The following is a 14543-nucleotide window of genomic DNA, read 5'->3' on the forward strand; positions in this document are numbered from 1 at the left end:
TGGTACTTTTATTATCTTCTTTGTACAGCAGAGGAAACTGAGGCCCAGAGAGTTTAAGAAAATAATATGACAGCTTAAACACAGGTCTCTTGGGGTCTTAGTCCAACACTCTCGCTCCACTAGATCATGTTCCTAAAGTCTCAGTTTTGACATAACTCATGAAAAGTAGAAATAAAAAGAACATGTTAGTGGTATCCATCAACAAAGCAGAGCTTTTTCTAAGTTGCATAATTTATTGACTAGGGTAGTTGTTCTTATTGTTTTAGCGCAGGAAGATTTCAGTCCTGCCATCCTGCCATTTGCTGCACACTCAGTGGTGTTCTAGCTAAGGGGAGGATTGGTTATAGGCAACTTAAAATATATGCACAATCTGAAAATAAGGGAAATAGGATTATGTTACTTTTGACATTTCATACTCATTATAGATTCTAGTCTCTTGCCTTCACCTCCAGTAGATCTTTCTTTTCTTGTTCTTTTATATGTTATTTTTAATGAATGATCACAATAATCCCAACCCCTCTGCATTCATTATCACCCTTTTCCTCTGGAAATTATGCTGTTTGTATAAATATTTGCATGCATATTGTATTTCCCTCCTTCATCCTTTCCTCAGCCTGTAAGCTTTTAGAAGGCAGGGACTATGCTTTGCTCAGTGTAGGCATTAAATAAAGGATTATTGAGTTCACTTAAATAATGCTATCTTCTAAGTAATTTAGTTTATATGTGTTTAATATAATATTCTCAGAGAAAATTCCCTTATTTGAGAACTGTGAGTAAGAAGGCATTTTAGGAGACCAAAGCTCCTTTCTATTTAATTCTAGTCCTAGGATTTGTCCTTTTTATGAAGCTTAATACTGGGGATGGCTAATCATAGTGAAATATTCTTCCTTTCTATCTGGAAAATTTCCCATTTTATTCATAAGCTATTAAATGCTCTACTTGTTAATGAAAGTTTGCATGCAAGGATGCTCGATGTTTAACAAAGCAAAATGACTCCATGTTAAAAAATCCCTAGCAACATGTCAGTGTTGCAGAAATGAGGCAGGGCATTCTCAGACAAGCTGACTTACTGATTTTCCTCTCTTATCCTCTCTGTCACCTCCCTTTTACCAAATAAACTTTATTTTCTCCAATTCCAGGAGTGTTTGGGATGAAAGGCTGGATTAGTTGGGAAGAAATAATGCTCTTTCAATTAAGGCAGGGTTATTTCTACCCGAGTGTCAATTCTCTCTTGTGATCCCTGGTTATCTCTTTTATAATGAGAATAAAAGATTATTTTGAATTATAAAATGAGTCCCAAAGGAATAATATTATCTTCCTTTAAGTGATATAGAGAGAAAGAAGAAAAAAGAGGAGAGAAATATGCCTGTTGAAGCAAATAAACTTTGAAGAAAAGACAGAAGAAAAAACAAGCACAAGAAGTTTAACCCCTAAGACAATCTAAATCTCAAGTTTCTGAAATGAAGTAAATAATGCAGTACATTTAATTAATTCATATATGTATGTAAATATATGTGCACACATAAAACATATGTATATGTATATTTAACTTTGTCTGGGGTAACTAGATGGTGTAGTATATTGATTGTAGAACTTGGACTCAAGATGGACCTTGGCTCAAACCTGGCTTCAGATACTTGTTAGTTCTTTGCCTGTGAGCAAGGCACTTAATTGATTCCTGCCTCAGTTTCTTCATCCAGAAAATGGGATAATAATAGCACCTACCTCTTAAAATTGTTGCAAGGATCAAATGAGGTAGTATAGTGACAAAATGACACAATAGTTTCATTTTTGTCCTTTTCAAATGTAGTTCAGCTTGAAGTAATCTTGAGACAATTAATTTGTCTGCTAGGATTCTTTTTATATTTAGTGTTCTGTAAACCATTGCATATGTGGATAAAATAAATGCTTTTTGCAATTTGATAAAAATTATTGAATGTAAACATCTTCTAGACTCACTGAAAGGTTCATCATGACAATTCTAGTAGCAAACAGGATAATGATGATAATTGTCTTATCTCATTCCCAATTGCTTTTAATTTTTTTCTAAGTTACTTATTTTTAATATGAATTTGAATAGCATAGAATTTGAGTGTTTGGATTAGTTCATATGTATTTAAAATATTATGGGCCATGTTCACGAATATTTATCTATTAAAATCTCAATGATATTTAAAGTCTATTTATAGAATATGGATTTTTCATCTAATAAGTTTATGAAATACAAGAGGCTTTAGATACATAAATCTAAGTAGCAGATCATGTCTTTCTAGGTGTTCAATTGGTGCTAAACTTTTGCTATTTATAGAGATGTGCTGAACTTTTTCCCTTACAGAATTTTTAATATCAGCTCCTTCAGGGTAACCATTTAATAATTTCTACTATTCTTGACTTCATCTTGAATTGCCATCATAAAGCCCTCCATTTCCATAATAAAAGCTTATACAACTCCTCCATTTAACACTTAGTTCATATATTCTTGGTAGAAAACATAATTGTCAGCCATAAACTTGTTTTTTAATTCAATATTTGGACATTAGTTAGTTCATGAGGTCTATGTGGAAGTAAATAACTTGCCATTAAAATCATCGAATTCAGTGGCATAAACCAGTTGTCATACTTTATTATTGGTTGGTGTATTGATGTCTCATTGTCCCAAAAATATTTCATCATGTTTTTAATTCATGCATTATATACCTTGAAAGAATCTTTCAGTCCTCTTACTCACTTTTCAATTTAATTTATATTTGCTGACATATATGTAGTTGATATATGTGTGCTTGTATGTATAGGTGTTATTTAACTCATAAATTTTTAAAAATATTCTGATAGTTATTCCAATTTAGTTGGTTTCCTTTGGTAATCCTATGTTTTATTTTATTCAGTTTAAAACTTTATCCAAAGAAGGGGGCTCCAGGTTCCCCTTGACTGATAGAGTAATCATTGACTCGCACAAAATTGTGGGGCAAAGTATGAGAGCCTGGGACTTTAAATTGATTGTTTACAATTTGAGGCCTCTGTTCTTGCCTAAGGAAAGAAGGGAAATGACAAAGTCTTAGCACTAATATTAGATTTACATGAATCCCAGCCCTCTACTGATTGGATCTTCATTAGAATTACATCATATCATCAAAGTAAAGATATTAAGTGGAAAAGAACTAGACTGGGGGCATGAGCATCCTTTTAATATTCTATCTCCCTTTCTGATTTCATTAGAATTTACCTATTTTTTCTGTTTGACTATAAGTCCTTGGAAGAGATACTTGGAAAGTAGGAAAAGACTGACAAAACTTTTTCCTTTCTGACATTTGCCTTCCTCCTATTGTATTGGATTCACTGTGCACTAAAAAAATTACAGGTTGTTCTCAGTTATAATTTATTATTTGCCACACTAAACAAAGGTGTGTATTGTCCACAGCCCTTCTTTCCAAAGTTGATTTCATCAGAAAAGGTGTGTGTATGCCTTATATTTGTTTTATAGCTTAATTAGCATCATTGACTATTTCATCAGGCTAGAGGAGCCTAAAATTCAAATTATGAAGGTTGCTATTGTGGAGGAAGTGTCACTCATGACTAACCAAGCCTTAGAATTAATATCCATTATGTATAAAAATGTTTAATTATTATTTATTAGAGAAATACAAATATAAACAACTCTAAGATATCACCTTACCCCAAAATGTCCTAAGTTATTTATAGCAATGATTTTTGTTGTGGAAAAGAACTGGAAATTACAAGAATATCCATCAATTAGCAAATAAACAAGTTGTGGCATATGATTGTGATGGAATATTACTGTGTCATAAGAGATGATGAGTTTAACTGTTTTTTATTATTTTTACTTTTTTTAATTAAAAGTAAAAACAAAGTAAGGCTTCAACAGTTTTTTTCTTTGGATGTGGAGAGCATTTCTCATCCTTAATCCCTTAAGGATATCTTGAAAATTTGCTTCGCAGTTATAGTTTAGTCCTTCACAATTAATCATCATACAATATTTCTGTTACTGTTTCTGCTCACTTTACTTTTTATCAGTTCATATTAGGTTTTGCAGATTTTTCTGAACTCATCTTATTTGTCATTCCTTATGGTGCTGTGGTATTCCATTACTACCATACACCACAACTTATTAAACCATTCCTCAAGAATTTCTAATTCTTTGCCATTACAAAGAATTGCTAAAATATTTTTGTATTAGTAGATATTTTCCCTTATTTCTGACCTCTTTGTAATACAGACCCAGTAGTGGTATTGCAAGGCCAAAGGATAAGCATAGTTTTTTGGTCCTTTGAGTATGGTTTCATATTTGAGGAGTTTAATTAAAAAAGCATGGAAAGACCTACATGAAAATATGGAGATTGAAATGAGCAGAACCAAGCAAACGTTATATACAGTAACAGAAATATTATTTGAAGAATGACTTATGAAAGTCTGCCTCCACAGAAAGAACAGATAAATGGAAATAAGAAAGGTATGATTTTATACATACAAAACATATTTTTGTCAAATTATACCTTCTCTAATGGCAGGAGGGGAGAAAGCATCTGAGTATTTTTTTTTAAATATATTTTATTTGATCATTTCCAAGCATTGTTCGTTAAAGACATAGATCATTTTCTTTTCCTCCCCCCCACCCCCCATAGCCGACACTTAAGTCCACTGGGCATTAGATGTTTTCTTGATTTGAACCCATTGCTTTGTTGATAGTATTTGCATTAGAGTGTTCATTTAGAGTCTGTCCTCTGTCATGTCCCCTCAACCTCTGTATTCAGGCAGTTGCTTTTTCTCGGTGTTTCCACTCCCATAGTTTATCCTTTGCTTATGAATGGTGTTTTTTTCTCCTGGATCCCTGCAAGTTGTTCAGGGACATTACACCGCCACTAATGGAGAAGTCCATTACGTTCGATTATACCACAGTGTATTACTCTCTGTGTACAATGTTCTCCTGGTTCTGCTCCTCTCGCTCTGCATCACTTCCTGGAGGTTGTTCCAGTCTCCATGGAACTTCTCCACTTTATTATTCCTTTTAGCACAATAGTATTCCATCACCAACATATACCACAGTTTGTTCAGCCATTCCCCAATTGATGGGCATCCCCTTGTTTTCCAGTTTTGGGCCACCACAAAGAGCGCAGCTATGAATATTTTTGTACAAGTCTTTGTGTCCATTATCTCTTTGGGGTACAGACCCAGCAGTGCTATGGCTGGGTCAAAGGGTAGATATTCTTTTGTCGCCCTTTGGGCATAGTTCCAAATTGCCCTCCAGAATGGTTGGATCAATTCACAGCTCCACCAGCAATGAATTAATGTCCCTACTTTGCCACATCCCCTCCAGCATTCATTACTTTCCTTTGCTGTTATGTTAGCCAATCTGCTAGGTGTGAGGTGATACCTCAGAGTTGTTTTGATTTGCATCTCTCTGATTATAAGAGATTTAGAACACTTCTTCATGTGCTTGTTAATAGTTTTGATTTCTTTATCTGAGAACTGCCTATCCATTTCCCTTGCCCATTTATCAATTGGAGAATGGCTTGATTTTTTGTACAATTGATTTAGCTCATTATAAATATGAGTAATTAAACCTTTGTCAGAGGTTTCTATGAAGATTTTTTCCCAATTTGTTGTTTCCCTTCTGATTTTAGTTATATTGGTTTTGTTTGTACAAAAGCTTTTTAGTTTGATGTAGTCAAAATTATTTATTTTACATTTTGGGATTCTTTCTATATCTTGCTTGGTTTTAAAGCCTTTCCCCTCCCAAAGGTCTGACATGTATACTATTCTGTGTTTACCCAATTTACTTATGGTTTCCTTCTTTATGTTTAAGTCACTCACCCATTTTGAATTTATCTTGGTGTAGGGTGTGAGGTGTTGATCTATTCCTAGTCTCTCCCACACTGTCTTCCAATTTTCCCAGCAGTTTTTATCGAATAGTGGATTTTTGTCCCAAAAGCTGGGATCTTTGGGTTTATCGTATACTGTCTTGCTGAGGTCGCTTTCCCCCAGTCTATTCCATTGATCTTCCTTTCTGTTTCTTAGCCAGTACCAAATTGTTTTGATGACTGCTGCTTTGTAATATAGTTTTAGGTAAGGGACTGCAAGGCCCCCATCATAGCATCTGAGTATTTTAATGTAACAAACAAACAAATTTGAAAGAACTTGAAATTAAAAAAAAATAATACCTTAAGTTTTCAGTAGTGACTAGCCTTCTAAATTATTTAGTAATTTTCTTGTTCTTCCAGTCAACCTGCCTCCTATCTTTTCAATTCATTCTCTTCCTCTTTGTAAGATACTGCTTACTAATATTCTTCCATGGCTCCCTCATTGAGGTTCCATGTATTTGCTGGAAGCTTTCCATTAGGACTATACATATTTTGTGGAAAACATGGTAAAATATGAGATATTAGTTCTTGTCTCCTGACCTTAATATATCAATGTACTATGTGTTTTTACATTCATATGTGTCCCTGTGTTTCTTTCAAATCATTACTTTTTCTCAAGTCTTTATTGGTAACATGTTGAAACCTATTTCTTTCCCTCCATTATTTTCCCCTTTTAAACATTATTTTATTTGGTCATTTTCAAACATTATTCATTAGAAACAAAGGTAATTTTCTTTTCCTCCCCACCCTTCCGATAGCTGACACATGATTCCACTGGGTATCACATGTGTCCTTGATTCGAACTCATTTCCATGTTATTGGTATTTGCATTAGGGTGTTCATTTAGAGTCTCTCCTCAATCATATCCCCTCAACCCCTGTAGTAAAGCTTTTGCCTTTCCTCGGTGTTTTTACTCCTACCATTTGTCCTCTACTTGTGGGTAGTGTTTTTTCTCCTGGATCCCTGCTGATTGTTCAGGGACATTACATTGCCCCTGATGGAGAAGTCCATTATGTTTGATTGTACCACAGTGTATCAGTCTCTCTCTGTGTACAATGTTTTCTTGGTTCTGCTCCTTTTGCTCTGCATCACTTCCTGGAGGTTGTTCCAGTCTCCATGGAATTCCTCCACTTTATTATTCCTTTTAGTACAATGGTATTCCAACACCAACATATACCACAATTTGTTCAGCCATTCCCCAATTGAAGGGCATCCCCTCATTTTCCAATTTTTGGCCACCAAAGAGCGCAGCTATGAATATTCTTGTACAAGTCTTTTTCCTTATTATCTCTTTGGGGTACAAACCCAGCAGTGCTATGGCTGGATCAAAGGGCAGAAAGTCTTTTATCGCCCTTTGGACATAGTTCCAAATTGCCCTCCAGAATGGTTGGATCTATTCCCAGCTCCACCAGCAATAAATTAATGCCCCCACTTTGCCACATCCCCTCCAGCATTCATTACTTTCCTTTGCTGTCATGTTAGTTAATCTGCTATGTGTGAGCTGATACCTCAGAGTTGTTTTGATTTTCATCTCTCTGATTATAAGAGATTTAGAGCATTTTTTCATGTGCTTAATAAAAGTTTTGATTTCTTTAACTGAAAATTGCCTATTCATGTCCCTTGCCCATTTATCAATTGGAGAACGGCTTGATTTTTTAGTCACCTAAAATTCTGATTTTTCAGACATGATAGCTTTCCATCATTCAATATCATATGTCAATAAAACATTTCCAAAAAAAGATGTTTGTTCAAGGCTTGCTTTGGGATTGTAGAAATTGTACAAATTTCCAAATGTTCACATGTTCTCCTCCCACTCTGTCTCCTTGTCTCTCTCTCTTCTTCCTTCCTTTAGTTCTCTGACTCCGTCTCGCCTCTCTTTCTCACTCTTCCAGTCTGACAATAAACATTTATGAAACACCTCTCATCAGATTCTGTGGTATTCACTGAGAATATAACTATGGAAAACAAAAATGGTCTTTGCCCTAATAGACCTTAGAATTTAATTGCTGGTGACAACAAACAAAAGAAAACTGCAAAGTATATTGTGTGTATATTGGTGGAATGACTGCTTGGTAAGAATGACTGGTTGTTTCTTTAATTGGAAGCTGTGGGAGGAGTTCTTTGCTTCACTCTAGTTTTCCAATGGAAAGGGTGAAAGAGAGCAAGATACTGATGATGTATGAGTACCAAGGGTGATGAGTTCTTTGGTAATGGGAATTTCTGGTTCATTGTTGTTGTCCAGGCTAGTGGAAAATGGAAAGTTCATATTTACAAATGTGTAAATATGTGTGCATATAAACTTCTACACATGTGTATATACTTATGTTAGGGATATATATCTATAGGAATATCTATATATCTATACCTATTTATCTACATGTATGTATATATATATATAAACAGAAAGAGACAGAGAGGGACAGAGATAGAGATTGACATAGAGTGTAAAGGGCCAACATTGACACTGAGCTGACCTTCGTCCAAGTCCTGAGTTTGATGTGCTGACTGTGAACATAGGCAAGTTATTTAACTTCTTAGGTACTTGGACTGATCTCTAAATATAGAAATATAAGGGAAGTTGCTGATCTGTATTAATAGAGGAAATTTCCTCACCTGAAAGTATTTGCTTGAACACATCCAATGAAACTCACTATCTCATAGGGCAACTCATTCAATAATTCATGCATATATATAATAATTCATGAATAACTGTAGTTGTTATGAAGTTTTGCATTAATTTGAACTAAAATTTGCTTCATGTCAGTCTGTTGTCTTGTATTATATAGTACAAATCAAATTCTTTTTTTCTTATGGCAGCTTTCAAAGTTTAGTGCCTTCTAAATCTTCTCTGGGATAAACATTTGCAACTTCAATAATTTTTTATATTTCTTGTGGGAAAAGCCTCACCATCTTAGTTGAAATATTATATATATAGCCTAGCTAATAAATGACCTTAAAGCTTAGTGCTCAGTAAAGAACACAATATTCTTGGAAGATATGGAGTGACCCATACAGAATATAGTAGACTTGTATCCTTCTTAATTCTGGAAAATATACTTCCATGTATTAAATGTTTTATGTAATTATAATATAGCATTGACTAATAAATGTGAAGGATCTTAAAACCCTTAAGATTCTGTTTAATCAGAAATTTGTTCATTTGTCCAATGAATTTTTGAACTCAGGGTGAAGATTTTACATTTTTCTACATTAAATAGCATCTTATAAGATTTCAACCACTGATACAATGAATCAGGATCATCTCCAGTTTTCTTGAGGGCAGACACTGTTTTTAGTTTTCTTTTTATCTCTCCTGTCTCTAGCACTTAGCACACTTCCTATCATTCTGTAAGAACTAAAGTAATACTTGTTCAATGACTAATTGGTTCCTGATTCTTATTCCAATGTGTCATCTATCCCTCCTAATATTGTGTCACCTACAAAGAGGATAAGCAAGCCAATATGCTTTCATCCAAGTCATTGGTAAAAATGTTAACAAAAGCAATGACAAAGATTGGACACTGTGGCCTCTCTCCTGGATTTATATCCATCTCTCAACCAATTACCTTGGTATTACTATTCAATAGTTTTGGATTCACTTATGTATACTTTTATCCAGTCTTCATTTACCTATTTTAATAAGCATATTATGATGTACTTTATCAAGTGCTTTGCCAAAATTCAGATATACATTTTCCCTTAGCCTTCATGCTATTTACTTAAAACAAAAGAGAAAAACATTGTTAGTCTGATATAACAGCTTCTTCTTAATGAGAAGAGATCTCATTAAGCATTTTATTCATCTCTAAAATGGGAATATTAATGCTTTCCCAGCTATGTATTGTTGTGAGGATTGAATGAGCATTGTAAATCATTGCATAAATGTGAATTTGTTCAGGATGTGTAGTATGTACTTCCCAGGAATGGGGAGGGGTATTTGTATCTGAACAGGAAGATCCTATGACAATTAGGGAACATAAAATCATTGATCTAGAATTAGAAAGGAACTTAGAATTAATCAGCTCCTACCCTGTCACTTAACAGTTGTATGAAAAGGACAGTCAGAGAGGACTGCATTAAGTTGTATAGAGTCTCACAGGTAATCGGTAGAAGAGGTGGATTATGAACCTGACTTTAGGTGCAACACTGGTTTAGTATCATCTGCAGATATAATTTCCACCAATATTTTATTTGAGGCATTTTTTAAAAGTCAACTAATTCTGTATATTTGTTATATGTAATGCATTGCCTGATTTGTAGCACAAGATACAGAAAGAATACTGGTTCTAAATTAAGAGAACCCAGGTTCAAATTGCTACTCTGCTACCCTGTAACTTCCAGCAAATAATATAATCTCTTTGGGCTCAGTTTCCTCATCAATGAGGTGGTTGGTTTATATCACGTCAAAGATCTAGTCCAGCTCTAAATCTATGATTTTATGATCCATATCCTGCCACTGATCTTCTCTTTTGCCCCTTAACCTTCCCCTTCTCCTCCATCCTATTGCTACCTAAAATGAAGAGGAGACATATTTGGCATGTTGTCATCAAATGAGTTATCAATTAAATTCATTTTGGGATTTGTCACAATTATGTAAGTGAGAAACACTGGACACACTTTCATATTGTGGCTCACAGAGTCATCACTAACCATAAAGCACTAGTGAAGAACTTTGGAACAGAGTTAATCCTTTTATCCTTTCCATTTCAAGTAGAAGGTAAAAGAGGGAGGGGGAGGTTAAGTTAGAATGTTTAAGAAAAATATTTCACAGTGGTGAGGTTCGCTGAGAGAAAATGTGGGTCCTGGCATTTCAGTGACTTTACTTTTTCTTGCCAAGATATCTTGGTTTTCAGACCATGAAATTATGATTCTCTAGCTAATTAAATTGCAGTATTTGCCAGATTGTGATACATTAGGTCTCCATATACACAGACTCATAGTCTTGGAACTGGAAGAAACCATACAGACCAGACTTTTTTACCCAGGGCCAGAGTCCTTTCCCCTAGTTTCTCTAAAAGAATGCCTGAATGGGATCAAATAAAGCCATGGATATTTATTCTAACTACTATTGCTTATAAGTGAGAAACTTTATTACTGAAAGAGGCCCAAATTTATCTGTTCCTTCAAGCACATACAAAAGAATGGTTTATTTTTCAAGACTGGTGATTTTGATGAAATTCAGATTGTACAACAAATTTTTCTTTTGTAGACAGGATTCATATCATGGAATAGATAACCAGTCTTTATCTTGATTGGGTAGAGAAAGACAATATGATACATAACAGTTTAGCATTTTAGTGTCCTCTGTGAAAAATCATTCCCCTGATTACTCTCATTTTCCCCTCCATGGGAAAATGATGGAATAATCTAGGGTAATTTAATCATCAGCAATAAGTAAAGGGTACAGGGAAGAATATGTTTACAGAGGAGAGCTTTGACTGTTTCCATTTGAGTGGAGATTGTGGAAGGTAAAGAAAAAAATTAAGAATTGGACAGAACCAAACAGGTCATTTCATCCTGCCCTTACCTCTAAGAATTCTCCACAAAAGATCCATAAATCCAGCCAAGATCATTCAACTTCCTTTGAATGCCTGTAGAGATAGGGAATCATCACCTCATGGGATAGTTAATGCCATTTTTAGGTAATTCCACTTATTTGGAAGTTTTAAAATATGTTTTATTGTTGTTCCTCTTTTAAAATCAATGCCTCTTTCCACAATATACTCAACCTTCAATCGGCCTTTGCCTTTAAAAAAAACACACACCCAAAAAAAAAAACCCTAATCAACATATTGTTCATATCTTGTAATAGAAGTCTCATTCTTCACCCATTGTTCACCACCCTTCTGTAGAGAGTCAGGAGGCATCAAAATTCTCTGAAGTTATAATTGGTTGGAATTTTGGAATTTTCCCTTTTAGTGAGTCAAGTTCTGCTTTCCTATAACTTAGTTTGTAAGATCCATAGACAGGAAGAACTTTAGAGATCATCCATCCAAAACTTCTTTCTGTAGTAAAGAGAACTGAAAGCCCAGAGATATTAAGGGGATTTTTCATGGACCTACATATAACAATTCTCAGAACTGTTGTTTTAATCCAGATTACCTAGATGCATGTTCAGTGCTCTTCCGCCTCCCCTAACATGCTACTTTTTGAACAATGCACATAGTGATGTAATTTAAATATAATCAGTTCTAAAAGGCATTAAAATTCAAATGAAATGATGTCACCAATCTTGGTGGTACACTACAGATGAAAAAATATCCTTTATTTTTATTAGAATTGACATAGTTGAAGTGTAGTATATTACATATTTTGTCAGGTGTAATCACTTCCAGGTGCTTTTCCTCAATTCTTTTTAATTGTTATAGGTGAGCAAAGACAAGAGGATGAGAGTATTTGATATATTTCCTGAGGAAAAGAGTATTAAATTTACTTCCTTTTTCCCATGATAGCTCTTCCAATATTTGAAGAAAAAGATGATGTCTTCTCATTCCCTTATGTCCACAAGCCTTTTCTCATCAAGTCTAGACTTCTATATTTTCTTCAACGAATCAATTTATGGTATGGTTGTCTAGCCATTATAAACTACTTCTGAGCAGGTATTTTTCAGTCTGAATTTGTATCAATATACCCTAGCATAATACTTTCACATAGTAAATGTTTAATAAATGCTTGTTTATTAGCCAATTAATGGTTGCCCATCTCTCTAGGGTGCTTTAAGTGAAGGAAGGAAATCCTGAAGAGTATATATAGTTGGCTCCAATTACATAACAAGTCTCACTGATGAAACACACATAAAAGCCTGAACATATAGGAACTTCTGCAAACCAAGGAAGCAGTTGGAATGGTCAAGAGAATGGAAATACCTTCCACTTCATATCCATATCACCTTAAATTATGATATCCTAGAACAGTGATGGTGAACCATTTAGAAATAAGTGCCAGGCTCAACACCCACCTCATCCCCCAGACTGAATGCTGTGACCAACCCCCCAGAGACCAAGTGTCATACCCCTTCCCACACCAAGTGTCAGGTGTGCCACCACCCCTCCCTCCCCTGTTACTTCATATAGGGGAAGGAGGAAGTGCTCCCATTGGGCTGCTGGGTGGAGGGGAGGGTGAAGTGAGTAATTTCCTTAACAAGTATAGAGAGGGAGAGGGAAGTAGCCAAAGGGCTCTGCTCCCCTCTAGCTCTACAATCTGTGAGCTACCCACTTTGCCCCCTGTGCAGTCCCATTGGGCTTCTGGGCAGCGCTGCAGGGATGTGAAAAAATGTCATGCACAGTGGAGAGGGGGAGGGGAACAGCTCTGCCCAAAAGCCTTTGCCTTTCTAGTAACAAACTATGGGAATAGGGGTGGCCAAGTGCCCACAGAGAGTCCTCTACATGCCATCTTTGGCACCTATTCCATAAGTTTACCATCACTGTCGTGGAACCTGACCATGTAAGAGATTTGATCTGTTGCCATATGGGATTGAACTTAACTAAAAGGAAGAGAAAATGACCAAAAGCATTGCTGGTAGTCCTCCCTCCTGAAATGCGTATCTATAAGACTAGTTAAAGGTCTTTAAAGGTAAAGAAACAAACAAACAAAAAAAAAATTACCTATTTCCAAAGAGAATATTAGATGTAGGACTAGAAAAAGAACTCAGGTGCCACCTAATCCAATCTTCCCTTATTTTCATGATTCCTTCTCACAGAGGGGGCTCATTAGGCTAATCTTTCTTGATCCTCTAGGCCACTGTGATTATGTTTTCTATAATCTTTGTTTCCCTTTATTTGTTTCTACCACCTTATTTGTTTTCTTCCTCCCATAATATTGTATTATGATTAGCAACAAACCACTTTTTAATCCCCTTTTATCCTGTAGGGGATAATATGCATAATCAAGTGTTAGTCCAATAGTGACTTTATGGGAATCCAAAAGTAGAAAGTAATAATGACAGCCTTATGGAATTTCATTGCAGCAAATGTTAGGAATCTCCAAATGAGAGATTGTTGCTTCCTGGAAGACCCTATATAAATATCTGATGAGAGTTAGACTCAATATGATGATTCCCATTCCTTATTTGCTATTTTGGCAATACAATATGAGAAAGATGAAATTGAGACATCAAGCTAGTGTGCTTGGCTCATGTTATAAGCAAATGGGTCAAGCTGGTATGAAGTAGCAATTATGAGAATAATGACATGCCAGCCACTGAACAAGATTTAATTAATTAGGTTGCACCCAAAGAAAGATTTTGTATTAATGTGGTTAATCACCAAGAAGGGCAAATTCCGGTCATAAACCATGTAGGAGAAAATGTAATTAAATGGGCTGAACTCTGAACAGATAAATGCAGTATGAAATAGCAATGGGAAAATGGGAGTTAGTTGTGGTTCTTGGGGGTAAAAGCAATATGACTATTTATTATCAGTTTTTAAAATGTAGATTCATGAACGAGTGAAAAATATGCCATCTTATTTTACTTCACATTTTACTTGTAACCATGGGGCAGAGAGAAGCTCAGGTCAGCTAGATAACACAGTGGATACAGTGCTGGACTGGAAGTCAGGAAGGAACCAGTTGAAATTCTGCTATAGAAATTAACTATGCAAGTCTGAGCAAGTCACCTAATGTTTGATCTTCATGATTCTCATCTGTAAAATGGGATTTATAATACTA

General features: G+C 35.2%; 1 protein-coding gene across 23 annotated transcripts in view; it reads left to right on the forward strand.

Annotated features, from left to right (window-relative positions):
- Positions 1–14543, forward strand: part of DLG2 (discs large MAGUK scaffold protein 2) — a 2177398-nt gene that overhangs the window by 1024166 nt on the left and 1138689 nt on the right. The gene's annotated exons all lie outside the window — the stretch shown is intronic.

This window comes from Monodelphis domestica, chromosome 4, assembly GCF_027887165.1.
Source record: "Monodelphis domestica isolate mMonDom1 chromosome 4, mMonDom1.pri, whole genome shotgun sequence".
Taxonomy (NCBI): domain Eukaryota; kingdom Metazoa; phylum Chordata; class Mammalia; order Didelphimorphia; family Didelphidae; genus Monodelphis; species Monodelphis domestica.